At 42.8% G+C, this 16,715-nt stretch overlaps 2 non-coding genes and 1 pseudogene across 2 annotated transcripts; 2 read left to right on the plus strand and 1 right to left on the minus strand.

Moving 5' to 3' along the window:
* The first annotated feature begins 1,309 nt into the window (after positions 1 to 1,309).
* On the plus strand, positions 1,310 to 1,427 carry LOC133899838 (U5 spliceosomal RNA). Its single transcript, XR_009906446.1, has one exon. It is a non-coding gene; the product is annotated as a U5 spliceosomal RNA (small nuclear RNA).
* A 1,295-nt stretch (positions 1,428 to 2,722) lies between these two features.
* On the plus strand, positions 2,723 to 2,841 carry LOC133899850 (U5 spliceosomal RNA). Its single transcript, XR_009906456.1, has one exon. It is a non-coding gene; the product is annotated as a U5 spliceosomal RNA (small nuclear RNA).
* Positions 2,842 to 8,975: 6,134 nt separating this feature from the next.
* Positions 8,976 to 15,785, minus strand: LOC133898743 (probable LRR receptor-like serine/threonine-protein kinase At1g56130; annotated as a pseudogene).
* Between the last annotated feature and the right edge of the window lie 930 nt (positions 15,786 to 16,715).

Raw genomic sequence — 16,715 nt, forward strand, 5'->3', positions numbered from 1 at the left:
AATAGTAAAATCAATACTCCGATCAAAAGATATTACACATGATACCAATGACTGATAATAACTTATTCACCAATACCTTGAGGTTGGCTCTTGGTTTGTTAGGGAATGATGATTCTCTTGGTGTGTCCTGTAGATTGCCTTACTGATGCATGATTCCTTTACTTTTGGTCTTCAAGGAATATAGGTTTTTCACCACACCAAACTCATTCTGAGTTACACTTGAAGCAGAAACTTGATAAGCAAAATCTTGTTGCAGATCTCTCTCTCTTTTTTATGTACGAGCCAGCTGTCTTCCAAGTAACAAGCAAAATGCCCATTTTTGTTGTTCCATCTGTTGTAACTTATAAGTTATCTGGGTGCTCCAAACTGTGAAAAGGTATTGTAGCAGCTACAATTGGGGAATGAGTATCCTTACTTAAACTAGATATCTCTGAATCTTATTCTTATAATGTGCTATCTAGGGAATCTTTGGAAGTGGGTGATTGTTCTCGGAACTTTTCGGCGAACTGAATCTTAAGGAGTTCGAATTCTTTGGATCTCGATAACCCCTATCCAAACAGGCTTCTAATTGTTGGTCTGCGGCTACGGCACTGCACTGCTATATTGATTCTATTCTGAACTCTGTTCACATAGATCCTGTTCTGTCTTGTGTTGATTATTTCCAACTTGATACTTGTTTGGTGTGAATGCATAATGTAGCTAGCTTGTTAATCGATCTAAGTACTGTTCGATTCATGATTGCTCAAATTGGTGTTTGCCTAAAAGAAGTAAAATGACGTGTAAGCAGGGACGGACCGATGTTAAGACTCGGGGGTGCACAGGATACCGGGTGATTTTTCGTTTTTCAGTGATCCATCGTATGTATCAGGTTTATAGGACACCCTCTAGCTTAACAAATAGGACATCCGAACCTCTAGACTAATAAGCGGGACACCCGGTTATTTTTATTCTGGATCCGCCACTGCCTGCAAGTTCCTTTCTGCTGGGGACATTTTGTGGAAAAACTCAATGTTTTTGTGCTGATAAATCTACCAGTTATCAAGGATCTGAAACAAGTACCTCTCCACTTGGCATATTTCACAACTAAGATTGACAAGAGTAAATTTGACCACTGATGAACCGATGGACGTTTCGATTATGGGCCAGAACCCAGAAAGAGAAGTTGGGCCTGGCCTGATCTGGTTTACACATTAGTAGAAGGGAGATAAAGTTGATAATGACGAGATTAGTCCCACACTGCTACCTCTAACTCATGGCACAGTGACGAAGAGCAATATAATGATGTGCATAGTTTATGCTTGAATCATGGAGCTGCGTGGTGAGCACAAAGCGAACTATTCTTTCGCCTTTTACTAAAGAATACCGTGTGCTCGCCACATCAAGCAGCATACTCCTATTTTTGGAGGGATCTTCTCTAATAGAAAGGTCCCCAACAATCCATGATATAAAATATTTGCTATGACAAATTTTATGTAAACGGATTTGATTAAAATAATGAGCACAACTCACAAGATAGAACAAGGTTTCATCCTTTCATGTGAACAGATTAACGATAGAATCAATGCAGCAGTGAGGTTGTAACACCCGAAATCTGTAACCCCAAATTTTTTTGCTATGAAATAAAGAAAGAAAATACAAGAAATGAGAGGAGGAAAGAAAAGAAAAAAAAATAAGAAAAATAAGAAAACCCCTCTCTATCCCGGATCTAATCTCCTTCACCCTCCCTCTCTTTCTCCCTCATCCTCTTTGCGGTCCGTGCCTAACCCAACCCCACGACCTCTCTCCCTCTCTGTACAGAACAGCGTCGAGTCGGCCCGCTCCCTCCTCTCCTTCTCTCTCATCCCGGCCCGACCCAAATCCCCCTTGGGCTTTCTCCCTCTCTTTTCACCATCTTAGCCCGCACTCCTGGTCCCTCTCTCTTGGCCCAACCTGTATCCGAGCCGGCCCACTTCCTCCCTCTCCCGTGTGCACCTGAGCCCATCCGCTCCCTCCCCTCCCGCACGCCCTCCTGCCTTGGGCCGCAATTGCGCGCTGGCCCACTTCCTCCCTCTCCCGTGTGCACCCAAGCCCATCCGCTCCCTCCCCTACCGCACGCCCTCCTGCCTTGGGCCGCGATTGCGTGCTGGCCCACTTCCTCCCTCTCCCGTGTGCACCCGAGCCCATTCGCTCCCTCCCCTCCCACACGCCCTCCTGCCTTGGGCCGCGATTGCGCGCTGGCCCACGCCGCTCTCACCTGCACCCTGCCTCCCTCCCTCTCGCTCTGTCATCGGGGCCCGTGTGTCAGCCTTCCCTTCTTCCTTTTGCCGACTTCTTTTCTACGCCAACAGCCGCATTCGATACGCTTGCCAAATCCGTGCCGAGATAAGGAAGGAGACAACCCAGCGATCGCATACATGGAAACCTCGACTGAGATAAAAGGAAACAGAGCAATCACGCATCGGAATCAAGCACGGCATCACAAGATAGCTCGAGGATTCCTTGTCGGACCCAAACCCTAGCCTGCCCTCGACCCCCGCTCCCTGGGCTATATAAGCCACCACAGACCTCCCCTTGAGCCTCACCAAACCCTCCGCGTGCTTTTCCCTCGCAAATCGCAGCAAGAGCGTCACCCGAGAGCTCCCGAGCCGCTGCCGATCGAGCCTTTGTCATCGCCTCTCGCAGTTGCCAGGTTGCTCTGCCGCTTCCCGACGCCAACGTGCCCCAAAACGAGCTCCCGACCACTCGCTGTCGTGATCGGAGCAAAGCGAACTATTCTTTCACCTTTTACTAAAGAGTACCGTGTGCTTGCCACATCAAGCAGCATACTCCTATTTTTGGAGGGATCATCTATAATAGAAAGGTCCCCAGCAATCCACAGTATAAGTCTTTGCAATGATAAATTTTTATGTGCACGGATTCGATTAAAATAGAGAGATACCGTATTTGTCATCATATGTCTCGAAGCATGCGTTCAATTTTACGCGTCAGACCACACCAGATTTGACAAAAAACTATTATACCGAATCTGACAAGTCCCAACAGATCCTGAAGGAAACATGACAAGTTCCAACAGATTCTGAAGGAAACATCAGCAATAAATGGAAGAGATAATCAATTTATTGGACCATTGATACCTTCACTGAATGTCATATTAAAAGGAAACAATTTTTTTGTAGTATCATTTGATTAGGTCTTTGCAGGTAACACCGTAGTATCATTAAAATGGATCAGCAAGACTTATTAAACTAGTCAGAAGCCCCACGTATGAACTGAGACACCAAACCCAATCCACAAATATTGGAGTAAGTTGGACAAAACTGAGAAATGATGAGGCCCTGAAATGGTGTCGATATATTTGGATGTTCTTTTTCATTTTCGGGTGAAATTGGATGGAAGCTTGTACAACTACACAGTTGGAGATAATGAAGGTTCAACATGATTAAAAAACCAGTTCGAAATAATGAGCATAATTCACAAGATAGAACAAGGTTTCATCCTTTCATGTGAACAGATTAACAATAGAATCGATGCAGCAGTTAGGTGCTACGGCAACAGACTCATTACAAATAAACAACAAAATGGCATTTTGGTTGTTTTTTTTACAAGCTGACTGTGTAAATTAAAAAGAAACATGATATCTGCAACAAGGTTTTGCTAATCACACGATATCTGCAACAAGTTTTCTCAAATCAAGTTTCTACTTTAGATAAGTAAAACTCAGAGTGAGTATGTTGTGAAAAAAATCTTATATTCCTTAAGAAATACCGACCACACATGAACCTAGATTTTTGAAGTAAAATATCACTTACTATTCTCAAGTACAAGTACGATCTTTTGTCTGTTAGAAACCTAACAGAGAAAGCTAGCTCCAAAAGAAAAGGAAAAAAAAAACTGTATTTGAGTCCCAAAATTGGGTCACAAGATATTAAAGGGAAATAAGGAAAAGCAAAAGTAAATGAATCATATATCAATAAGGCAATATACAAGACCCACCAAGATAATCATCAATCCCTAACAAACCAAGAATCAACCTTATGGTATTAGCGTATAAGTTATTGTCAGTGAATGCAAATATTCATGTGTATACAACTACAATTGTTAGGGTGTTACTGTAAAAAAAGGAAGCAGTGAAAATAGATTTTTTTTCTCCTTGCTAGTTGCCAGTCGTACACAAACAGTAGCATTTACTTTTCGTGAGGAAAATACCTGAATACTGAATAGATAAATAAGAAGCAGCCATATCATCATTTGCATAGCGAAACAATCTTTACATAACCAGCAGCTACAATGTATATCGATACCGCAGAACAATTCAACACTGCATGGACAGTGCACTACTTCTTCGAACAAGTTATGTTTTCTGAATGATAAACACCAGCTATGGCTAAAGTTCATAGTTTAATTTGAAAATGCAGTTTAGTAAGCTAGAGGGTGAACTCTCTTTTCTAAATTTCTAGGGGACGAAGTGCCATAACCACATGTTGTACCTGGAGATGTACAAGACCTACTCAATTAGCCAGCAAGATGACATGATACGATAGTTGTGAACTTCCATATGGTTAGATAAATTTCAAGCTGCAGTGTACCGTAGTCCATACACGGAAAGCAGCTAGAGCCGGAAACCAAGCCGAGATATGAAGAACATTGGCCAACCTGGAGACATTGAGTGCCGCGAGACCAAAGTGCCATTCTAATCTTGGGTTAATTAATTTTTTTTTGTCACTCTAGCGGATGACACACTCTAAAAGCCACCCTCTTGAGCTGATGTGCTAAAATGCCATGTGGATCAAAAAAACATTCTCCTTTGCCACTTTGAGTTTTTTTTTCCTACACCGCGTGACATTTATTTATTTATTTTTGCATTTGCCGACGTGGAAGCAAAGTGGAAATTACCTTTATGCCCTCGGTCACTCCAGCTCGCCGACGTTTTTGACATCCTCATGCACGGCATCGGCGGGAAGGGTGGTAGAGGAGGCGCGGGGGAGTAGCCCTCTTTGACATCCTCACACACGGCATTGGTGAGAAGGGTGGCAGAGGAGGCACGGGGGAGTAGCCGCCGGCAGCGGCGCGCATGGGCAACCCCAAGGACTACGGCGGCGCGTCGTCAACCACGAAGTCAAGTGACGGCGGTGACGGCGGTGGCGTCGGCCGCTGGGTCAAGCGGCGATGGTGGTGACGCGTTGTTGGTTGTGGGGTTGAGTGGCGATGGTGCAGACAGCCCAGAAATGAGGGGCGACAACGCAGGTGGTCTCGAGATCCCTCACATGAGATCCTTGTTTGCTAGCGACACCACGGCGAACAGCTCGAACGAGAATCTGAGGCTCTCGCGCAGCACAGCCGTGAACACCTCAGTGGCCGTCTCACCGCTCAACGACAACGCCACCTCAATGGCTTTTCGACTGCGATGGCGAAGACATGGTGGTGGTGGGGGGGGGGGGGGTCTCGCCGTCTTGCCCTCGTGTGGTTCCTCTTCATTGTCCTTGCCCTCCTCCTCGACCACAGCGGTACTACCGGCAGAGATGGCAAGGGCAGCTCGATGTACCCGATGACTGTCGTGTACATGACCATTGGACGGTCCGCGGACGAAGGAGCTGAGGAACCGGCGCCCGGGATCAAGCGCCGAGCCCGGCGCCAGGACGAATGGCAGCGCTCTGGTCTGGAAGAGCCTGGAGATCTTCCTCCGCGCGTTGACGCTGAGCCAGTGGCGCTGGACGAAGAACCCGATGAGCGGGGGACGGCCGCCCGCCGGCCAGATGCGGCAGCGGAGGAAGGCGGCGTCGGCCACGAGGCGGCGCCACTGTTTGCACGCGACGGCGCAGCGGAAAAGAGACACCAAGTCCGGTACCCGCGCGAGGATATCAGCAGCTACGTCCTCCGGCAGGGCCGGGACGCATTCTGCCGCAGCCTCCGCCACAGGGGCGGCGTCCGTTGGCGACATCCCACCACCAGAACCTCCATTCTTCGGAGGAGAATGGGGTTTGCGGCGGGGGAGAGGAGAGGCGTTCGGGGACGCGACAAAAGGGCCGAAACGGCCCAATTGGATAGTTTGGGCCGGACCAGGCCGGGTTTTGGGGCCTGTTTGGTTCCATAACCAAAAGGCTTACCAAAATTTGGCATTGCCAATTCGTGGGTAGAGTCAACACGTGGGTAGTGCTAGGAAAAAATATTATTAGATGGTAGCTATATCAAATATGCACGTGGGGCTCACGTGTCATCAATTTTTTTTTCTTATTGAAAGATAGCAATATGAGATTTTGTTTTGCAGATAAATCAAAAGAAATACCATGATGCAAACAAATTACAAATCAGATACATGTTTAGTATATATTATCATTTGAAGTTTGATAATCAAAAATTTTTGAACTACGTGCAAGCAATAGGCTGCTGACACCTCATCCATGGGATGGCACGGATGGTTGCCAGCTTGGCTAAAACTGGGACCCGTGTCGGTTGTTTACTGTAGTAGCACCAACCAAATTTTCATAAACCGACCAAATTTTAGCTTCAAACCAAACAACGGCCAAATTTTTAGGGCATGCCAAAATTTGGCTTGGCTTACCCAGGCCTAAAACCAAACACGCCCTTGATGACGCCACATCGCAGTAGCCCAGGAGAGACTTTAACTATCAATATCTCTCTACACATTATGATGAAACATTTCAAAATGGTACGAGTATGTGCTCTTGAATGGTATTTTATATTAAAAAATTGAACTAAAGGCAGCAACACCACCATTTCATGTAATAACAAGGTGCCTCGTATTAAGAGAAATGAGGCTAAATCGTACAACTCTCGGTTAATTAAAGAAAACCAGACTAAAACCACAAACAAAAGCAAGCGATCTGCCTAGCTAAGCAAGGCCCAAAGCACCACAACACCTGACAGACTGCCTAGCTATACTATGCCTGCTATGGTCAAAACCACCGCCAATCCCAAGCCGGTAGTCACCCAACTGCATGAAAAGGATATCCAAGGTGACATCTCCAAGGAGGACACGACGTCGAAGATGTCACCACAACCAATCCGACAAGCTCAAATTGTGTTTTCACCCAGAAAACCTCCTAGGGTAGACAGGAAGTATCATGACAACACCTCTAAGGAGGAGAGGGACGCCCAAGGGCATCACTGTCGCCGACATCGGCTCAAAGCCAAGCAACCTTTTGCTTGATGCTCCTGTGCCTGCTCGTGCTGAAGGGAGCTCAACAAGGCCAAACCGTATATGCATTGCAATGCAGCTGCTGACTCCTCGCCCACATAGCCACCACTGATCATAGGCCCCTGATATGGGGTTGGGTGTCCCGATCTTTTGATGAGAGAGCACTCGTCGGTTTGGTGGAGACGACTTTGACGATTCAGCTACACTCGTACGATGACAGAGCGCCTTAGCAATCGCTAAACTAACTCCTAGAGGTTACTGACCTTGCCGTAGGCATGATTAGCCTGAACACGAAGTTCTTATCCATGCAAGCAACCGAGAAGAAGCAAGAATAATTGAAGGCAATCTGAATTACGGATTTTGATGAAGAATGATATATTGATAAAGGTGGAGTTCTGCAAAGTAGTCAATCTAGTTGGTCGCAAGACACAAGAAGAGACAAAGAAAGCTTCACGAGAGGTTAGAGATTGTGGGTTCGACTCCCGGAAAATGCATGTGTGTTATTTTGTATGAAAAGTTACGTGGCTTGCGACCGTGTCTACATAATAACATTAGGGGGCAGGTGTGGGTAGGAAAATTAGTTTTTTGATTTTTTAGCTTTAGAAAATATAGTACAGATGGTTCTAATTTGGAACTATCTATACTAATCATTTGTACAGGCGATTCAAAACTCGTATGTACAAATCTGATTTATAAAGACTCTTTAGTACAGACGGTTCACTTTTTCGAACCGTCTGTACAAATTATTTCTCTAGTAGTGTGCATGGTGAGCACAAAGCAAACTATTCATTCGTCTAAAAAAATACCATCATGAAGCAGCATACCCATATTTTTGGAGGGATCTCTCCTTGTGAGAAGATCCCAGCAATTCTTAATTTTAATATTTTATTAGCGATTCTTATTTTTTACCCTATAATAATTTGTAACATTAGAGTTAGGGTCTAAAACTTTTGGATTGGCAATCTCATTAAACATTTCCTTAAGTTTGGATGGAGATGAAGAATTAATTGATGATCAAACGGTTGAGATTGATAGGTTGAAAAATCGCACATCTAGACTACTGTCGCCTGTTTTGAAAAATTACAAGGAGATAGATCTTTTCTTCATTAAGTTCTGAATTTTTTTGTAGACCTAGATCATAACATCCTTTGCAAAATACATTTTTTCAGATTTTTTTTTGACTATTTAGATAGTATTTTTAATTTTGAGAGTATTAGAACACATCATTTTTTTATTTTTAAACCTGTAGGGTGACCTGTTGCTCTTTCTAATAGGTGACAGTATTCTAGATGTGCCATTTTTGAAAATAAACGTCTATTTTTGCAATTTCTCAATTTAAGAAATATTAAAAAAACGACCGTTCCCTATCATCTTCCCTGTCGAATTGCAGCTGGTCTGGTTCCTCGTCCCCGTAGACCACTATCCACACCCGACCAGCCCGCCTCAGGCGCCGGCAGTGCCTTGCCACCGTGCCACCTGGTGCCACCCAACGCCGAGGGCCAGCCTCCCTCCTGGCTTCTATAGTTGGAGGGGAGAGATTTCTTCCCCAGAAACCCGAACCCTAACTGGAAATGTGCCACCGCCGTCGCCATAGCATCAAAGAGTGGTCCGATGCTGATTGGAGCGTGCTCGATGGGGCTCTCGTGTTAAGCAAAATTGAGAGACCTCTCGATTTAGTTTTTCCGTTAGTTAAAACTATTTATTAGTGACAACTCGAAAATAGTGTTGGTCTGAACATGAAACTTGGCAACATCAGAACGATATAAATGAATAAATTCATCAGACCAGGGCTTCAGGTATGTGAAGAGTACCTGAATATTGGTTTTAGTGGAACAGAAGGTAGCTCAAGTCAATATATCAATAAGATGTTGCTAAATATGTACATAAGCATGTAAATGCGTCCCATCAATCATACAATACTAACAATAGCACACAGCTCGCCATCATATGAAAAGAACACTGCATTATCAACCTGAGAATACTCTCAGCGTATAACGCTTTATGAATCAAACAAATACTAGCATACACCTCCCCAAAAGGGAAAAAAGAAAGAAATCTAGCGTATCATTTTGCCTGCCACATTTCACATGAACATCCAATTATGCACGATGATTCACAGTTCATATTAAAACCAGTAGCAGCCTGCAATCACCTTCCCCCGTCGCTAACTCCAGTGATCGCCGGTGGTGGAGTTAGAGGCGCAATGGTCTCCCTCTGCAGACTGAACTCACCGGTTGTATCGCCAGAGTAGTCGGTGGTAACGTAGCTGGTATTGCCACCCCTGAGCTGCCACTCAGTGATGTAGCTTGGCTTCGTCACCACCTCAGTCACTTCAATGTCTCCAGTGAGCATCGCCACGACCCTAGACATCGGTGGCCGCTGGTGAGGTGAGCCCTGCGTGCAGAGGAGTGCGACGTGGATGACTCTTAAGGCCTCCTCACTGTCGAATTCTTCAAGCCTTGGATCCAAGATGCCAAGTGCATGGTCCCTTTCATACAGCTCCCAGACCTGTACAACATAGGAGCAGAATGTTTCAGTGATCAGTAGCTTGACAGGAATGAACTGATGTAGTTTTTTGGACTTAAGGATATTTGATCAGCTTACCCACTCAAAGAGATAGATCTTGTCTTCCTCCAGGGTATTTTCGGTGTTTGACCGGCCGGCGACAGTCTCCAGTGCGACCACCCCAAATGCAAAAACGTCGGCCTTTTCAGTTAGATGGCCTCTCATTGCATATTCAGGAGCCAGATAGCCACTTGACAAAGGTTCATCCAGATGCAATCAGATTAGGATTCAAAGCTATACTCATAAGACGCGTAATGGTGAAATGCACTTACAATGTGCCCGCTATTTTGCTACTGACATGAGTCTTCTTCTCATCATAGAGCTTGGCGAGCCCAAAATCAGAGATCTTGGGGGTGAGGTCAGCGTCGAGTAGGACATTGCTGGCTTTGATGTCCCTGTGCACGATGCGCACACTGGACTCTTCATGAAGATAAGTTAGGCCTCTTGCGATGCCTAAAATGATCTCGAAGCGCGTTGGCCAGTCCAGGCTCAAGCTACTGTCCCCTGTACATTCAGAGACAAAGCCTTGAGAATTGAGATAAGTTGATTGGTGCGGGTAATGAGCAGAAGTGAGCTCACTGAAGAGTGCTTGATCGAGGCTTCGGTTCTCGAGGTACTCATAGACCAGTAGGTGGGTGTTACTGTCAATGCAGCAACCATACAGCTTCACAAAGATTCCGGTGTTGCACGGCAGAAATTGTTGCCACTTCTGTCACAAACTGCCTTTTCCCTTGATGAGATGTTTGAGAAAGTTGCTTCACAGCTATTACCCTTCCATCGGGTAGCTTACCCTACAAAAATAGAATTCTTAAAGTAAATAAAATGTATATGTAGTATGATGTCTAGTTTGCTAGAAAGTTGTGTTTTGTACAAAGTTAAAAAAAAAATTAGTTACGCTTTCCTAGGAGTAAACTGTGGGAAACTACCTCACCTTATAAACTGGCCCATATCCGCCTTCTCCAAGAATGTTTTGAGGACTGAAATTGTCTGTAGCTAACTTCAGTTCAGCGTTACTGAAGACATTTGGTCTTCCGACCATGTTGTAAAGCTCTGTTTTTTTTTTAATTTCATTTCACATGAGAGAGAATCAGTATCAGTCAATTTTAAGATTTGATGTATGAATTATTACTATACAAATACCTTCTTGTTGCAGTGCAACTCTTCTTCTCTTTTGCACCAACATAAAGATTCCAGCTAGGGCTGCTAGTCCTAATACTGAAGCACCAATCACAATTCCTGCAATTGCACCTGCTTTACTTTTCTTTTTGGGAACACCGTTTCGCACAGTAGGAGTAAAATCTGAAAAGGGAGGTTTCATATATTACAAGTGAGTAAAATCCTTGATGCTATTTTTAGGAACATTTGAAGCTTATCTATTCATAGATTGAGGCCGTACTTGGTGTCACGCTAAATGCAGAAATCATCGGTCCGTAGTATCCTTGAGTAGGAATGCAACAGGTTCCCTTGCCAGCCCAGAAGAGATGGATCTCAAGGAAGTTTTTGGACACAGTTGCATTGTATCTGTTATACACTGCAGTATAAGATTTTCCACCAGCCGTCTTCCTCACATCGAAGTTCTTTTCTTTCAGATCACCCTATACAGATGCCAAGCAGACAGAAATCTTCCGGTTAAAAAACAGCAAAATTTCTGAGCAAATTACTGTAAAACGCACCTGATATGTACCTGGACATATATGTCGAAAACTCTCCTTCCTGTGCTTTGCCAAGTCTGCGTGTCTGGATAAGCAAACTCTGCAAACTGAAGCTCGACAGTGTAATTTCCATTCTCAAGTCCAATGCCATAGTACCTCAGAGATGATGGTGACATTCTTGCAGTCTGAAACAATTCTGAATCCAGTGCATTCTGAAACTGGTCGGAACTGTAAATTATGTAGCTTCCATTTGGCGCCTCGTTGAATTTTCCTACATTGCTAACACCCCATCTTGTTTGACCGGTAACATAATATGATGCAGCTCCAATATTTGTAGGATCAATATCGTAAAAAGTATTGTCTGAGCCCCTCATAGATCTATTACTGCCACAGTCTACCGCAACGGAAAAATCTGCAGTTAAGAAGTACAGAACTGTAAGCTTACTGAAACTGCTGAGATTATGTCAACTGCTATAGACGGTAAGGAGTGAAAAATATACATTCTGGAGAACCACGGAAACAAGGAATATCTTGCTGCAGACAGTTTAGTCCTGAAGATAAAATGCTGTGCACATAATTGATTGAAAATTAGAAGTTACAAGAAAGTCTATTAAAAATAAACTCTTGGAAGGTATGACTAAATTTCATAAGTACCTGTTGTTGCGACCAAGAACAAAGTTGTTTGCCACCAAATTCCTTGTACAAAACAAAATATTTAATTTGTCAATGAACATATAGGTACAATCTTGAGCATACAATACTTTTTCCTTCGCACGACAAATTTCAGAACTTTCAACTTACAATTGCAAATTGTTGTTCTGGGTAGCCCAAGAAGGAAAGCTACCCGAGAGCTGGTTGTACGAAAAATCTCTGCAAACAATCTAAACATTACTACAGATTAAATGGGTACATCATTTTAATACTTAAAAACAACTTGTCTGATATTGCACTGTCAAATTGCCTGACATACAAATTGTTTAGTGAAGGGCTTTTTTCATCAGGCAGGCTCCCTGAAAGGCTATTATTCCCAAGAAACCTGAATTTGGTAAAGTTCACAGTGATAAAACAGACAAGCATCAGCTTAACAGATCTCTGTATCATGGAAATAATCTCCACAAAGAATTCCTTACAAGAACCCAAGCTTTTCCAGATTCAGGATGGATTGAGGAATTTGGCCTGTGATGTTGTTAAAACTCAAGTCCCTGTGCCATAAGACATAAATATTACTTGAACAGAATCACACTGAACTTTTTAAAATAAAATGAAATACTTACAGTAAGGTTAATCCTGCAAGATTAGAAAAATTTACTGTTGCAAGATTATCAGATATCCTGCAGTTCCTCAATATTCTGTAGAAAGATATTCGATCTCAGTAGTCAGTACCTTACTACTTTGCCAAGATATAAAACTCTGTGTTCAATATGAAAAAGCATGTGACGTACAGGACGTTCAATGATGTCAGGTTACTGATAAAGCCCAATGAAGAGCTTCCATTTACGAGATCACCAATCCGTCTGCACATGAGAATATGCAACATATCAGTTTCCATGACAAGCTTGACTTTCTCAGCCATCAATGAAACAGTGGCATCAAAGAACAAAGTACTTACAAGCTTGTCAAATTGGTTAGATTGGACAGACTTGCTGGGATTGGGCCTTGAAAAGAATTTCCTTGGAACCTCCTACAAGTTCATAATTTTAACCCCTATTAAGCAGGGTGATGCAAAGTTCATTTATCATCTGAACATGACAAAAAGTAAGCTCTACATTCAGGATGTTTTGTCAACCAGTTTCATTTGACCACATGGAAATATGTTGCATTTCTGTTATGAGTGACAAGTGAAAAGCGTTCTTGTGCTAACCAATATGGAAAAAACATATGTAGAAAACTTAGATTACACAATTTCCTGGTTAGGAAAACTTTCTACCAAAGAATATATTGTGAAGCAAATGATAATTAATCTTACAGATCTTGCAACTTAGTCAACCTCCCGATAAAATCAGGTATTTTGCCTGTGAAATCGTTGTCGGATGCCCACCTGAAAGCACAAGAAAATCTATTAAATTAAGCTGTGATATTACATCGAACATAACAATTGTAGCTGTGGTAATGAGCATACAGGATCTTCAAGTTCTTAAGCTTTGAGAACGTCGAAGGGAATGGACCGCTGAAGCCAGAGCTAGTAAAGTACCTGCAATTGAAACATTGCAATAATCATCAAGTTGAACTATGCAAAGATTGTTGCCAAAAATTGAAGTTCTTTAAAAAGTGATGTTTGGCAGTTCTAAAGATGCATTTTACAGTTGCTCCAGTTTGGCCAAGTTGCCCAGTTCAGAAGGAAGTGCGCCGGTAAAATTGTTCGAGCTAATGCCCCTGAAAGAAAAAGTAAATAGTTCAGAATGAGATTACACATGCATGTGCTGCTCTTAGCAGAAAAGAGACAAGATTTTTACCTTAATGAGGCATCTGATCCACAAGAGTCACTTTTTGGAACTTATGTGAACATATGAAACTCCATATGAATAGAGAAATAACACTGACATTCTTAATATTTATTATTGCCGTATTACTAAACTGTAGTCAATGATTGAGCAGCCATGAAAGATGAGTGAGTTGTATGTGAACTTAGTTGCTCAAATAAGCAACAAGAAGATATATCTTACAATGAGATGAGATTTGTAAGATTCCCAAGCTCCTTTGGAAGTGGTCCTGATAGTGGATTGATTGCCACAGACCTTGTAATATTTTTTTAGAAAAGATAGTCAAGAGAAAACACCAACCGGTGGATGTACACAAATCTAATACATGGAATTTATCTCTTACAAGTACTGCATGGCAGTAAATTTTCCAATAAATGATGGCAGGGGACCTGTCAAATAATTTTGCCTCAGGTCCCTGAAACGACATCAAAACCATCATGCCAATTAGCCAAAAACAAAATTTTTGTAGATCTTATGACCGCTATTAGTCTATTACTGATTTTGGCCAGGTAAATCGAGCATTCAAAACATGGAGCTGAATTTATATTACGGCAGGATATTGATCTGCTGCTTAACAGTTGTTGGCAATGATTTATTTATACAACATTCATATCCAAAACAGAATAGATAAGAGTCAGATGCCATACAGGTTATTTAGATAGGTGAGATTCTGCAACTCCGCGGGTATCTGACCGACAACGTTCAAGGCATACACTTTCCTGCATGCAGGAACACATGTCAGAAAAATTCCTCATTGGGTAAAATGAAAACTGTGCAATTGCACATGCTCTGCTGAACTAAACGGGTAAGCTTGACCGCTTCCAGAGTCAAATCAACATAATTTTAATCTTCTTCTCAAGAACAAAGAAACAAAAACAGCACTTGATCTCGAACAGCGCCGCTCACGCACCGCAAGCCCCTGTCAGGCATTGCGCCGAGCACCTGGTGTGCACCAGAGCTGCAACCGTTGGTGGTTTGGGTTACAGGGAGAGATGGCGAGCAGAGCAGGAAGGAACAGGAACGTACAGCTTGGTGATGTGGCAGACGGTGGAGACGTTGAAGGAGCAGTCGCACTTGATGGCCGGGTTGATGTTGGGGTTGTTGTCGACCTCGGTGGTGTCGACGGCGACGCCGCTGCATGGCTCGCCGCTGATGTTCCACGCCGGCGACGCGCGCCGGCCCCATCGCCCCAGGATCGTGTTCAGCGCCGCCACTGCACGTACAGACAACACATAGCTGAGCATGCATGAATAAAGCAAAAAGAAAAAAAAGCGCAAACAAAAAAAAAAACAGATTTTTTTACATGTCTACGCCAAGAATCGAAGTCACCGAATCAAACTCTCCGCTCCAACCCAAGTTTAAAAGCTATTTATCACCTTGGCGTTTGAAATGCTAGGAATTTCACTAATTTTTATAGTATATATATATATGAATGAAGCTGTTTCATGTGAAATCTCAACGTACATAAGACGCGTGGCCTTGGCCAGGGATTAAAATTTTATTAAAATTTTGATGAAATATTTTTAATTTTAGAAATTTTGGAGAGAAATGAATATCTAATTCTGATATTTTCATTTACCAATATATAGGACCCACGAAGCATAGGACGAAAAGTAATCAAAATTTCGATAAAATTCTGTAAATTTCGACCTTTTTGCTAGTGAACGAAAAACTATAGAATAAAATTGAAATCCCTCGTCTCGGCTTTCCAAGCGCCCTTATCACCTATGATCCTGTTGCATGTGTATGGCATCTACGCCCTTACCATATAACATGTACGTGGACACGTACCTTCAATCGGATCGGTTCTTGGTGTTTGCTGAGCTTGAGCAGCTGCAACCCATGAGCACGCGAGCAGGAGCAACCACACGAGCTGCCCATGGTTGCTGCTGCTGCTCCTGCTCCTGCTCCTGCATCCCATGGTCATCTCTCTCTCCCACTCACACACACGCGCGAGTTGGATGCTATTTAAAGATGCACACAAGGACAAGACTTCAGCAAGCGGCTTGTTAATTGGCCTTCGCTCCAAGTTGAGAGTGCATGCCTTGTTACATAGGTAGCAACCACTTTGAAGGTAACGTACACCAATTATTTAACAGTTTTGCTAATTTTTTGATCGCTTGAAAACTTTTATTATCTCTCGATGACATAAATCCACAACTACATACATGGTTTGACATTGCAAATATAATGGAAGCCGTCGTTGGTTGATGATTTAATGGTTGAAAAAAGTGGCTGAAAAGTAACGATATTTCGGTAATTTGGAATTAGACACTCCCGTTATTTACTGGGTTATCTTCTTTTCTAATCATTTTGTTGGATGCTAGAATTTCATTTCATTTTTACCACTATTGGTCAAATAGGGATCCTCGTGGTTTGCTGGAAGGGCGTGAGGTCATCATAGTTGTTGAGGTTGCTGAGGTCATGCATTCAGGAGACGTCTCTCAAAGAAGAGTCAATGGTACTATTATATACGAACTGATTTGGTTAGGGTCTTCGTGGAACCTGCTTATTGGAGTTTGAGTTTTAAATTTGATATGGGTGTTCATATTTTTTGAATTAAATTTCAAAGTAATACTACATACACACGTAAATATGTTTAGTGGTCAAAAACACGTGTCTCTCCCGTTTAGATGTATGTGAACGTAAGTGTAATATAAGTATGTGTACGTATATGACTTATACTTCAAAAATAGTACCGTAATACGGCCACTAAGAAATTTTAAAAGAGACAAAATTGCTACTACAAACTCAAGAGTTAAATATAATTTGTTCTAAAAAAAGAGCTAGATATTGTTTTGACATGATATCCATCGCAGCAATTTACTGTGACATATGTTGTTGGTATCAAACATTTGCTAATTGGTACAAAATGTTGAGAAG

This window comes from Phragmites australis, chromosome 18 (genome assembly GCF_958298935.1).
Source record: "Phragmites australis chromosome 18, lpPhrAust1.1, whole genome shotgun sequence".
Lineage (NCBI taxonomy): Eukaryota > Viridiplantae > Streptophyta > Magnoliopsida > Poales > Poaceae > Phragmites > Phragmites australis.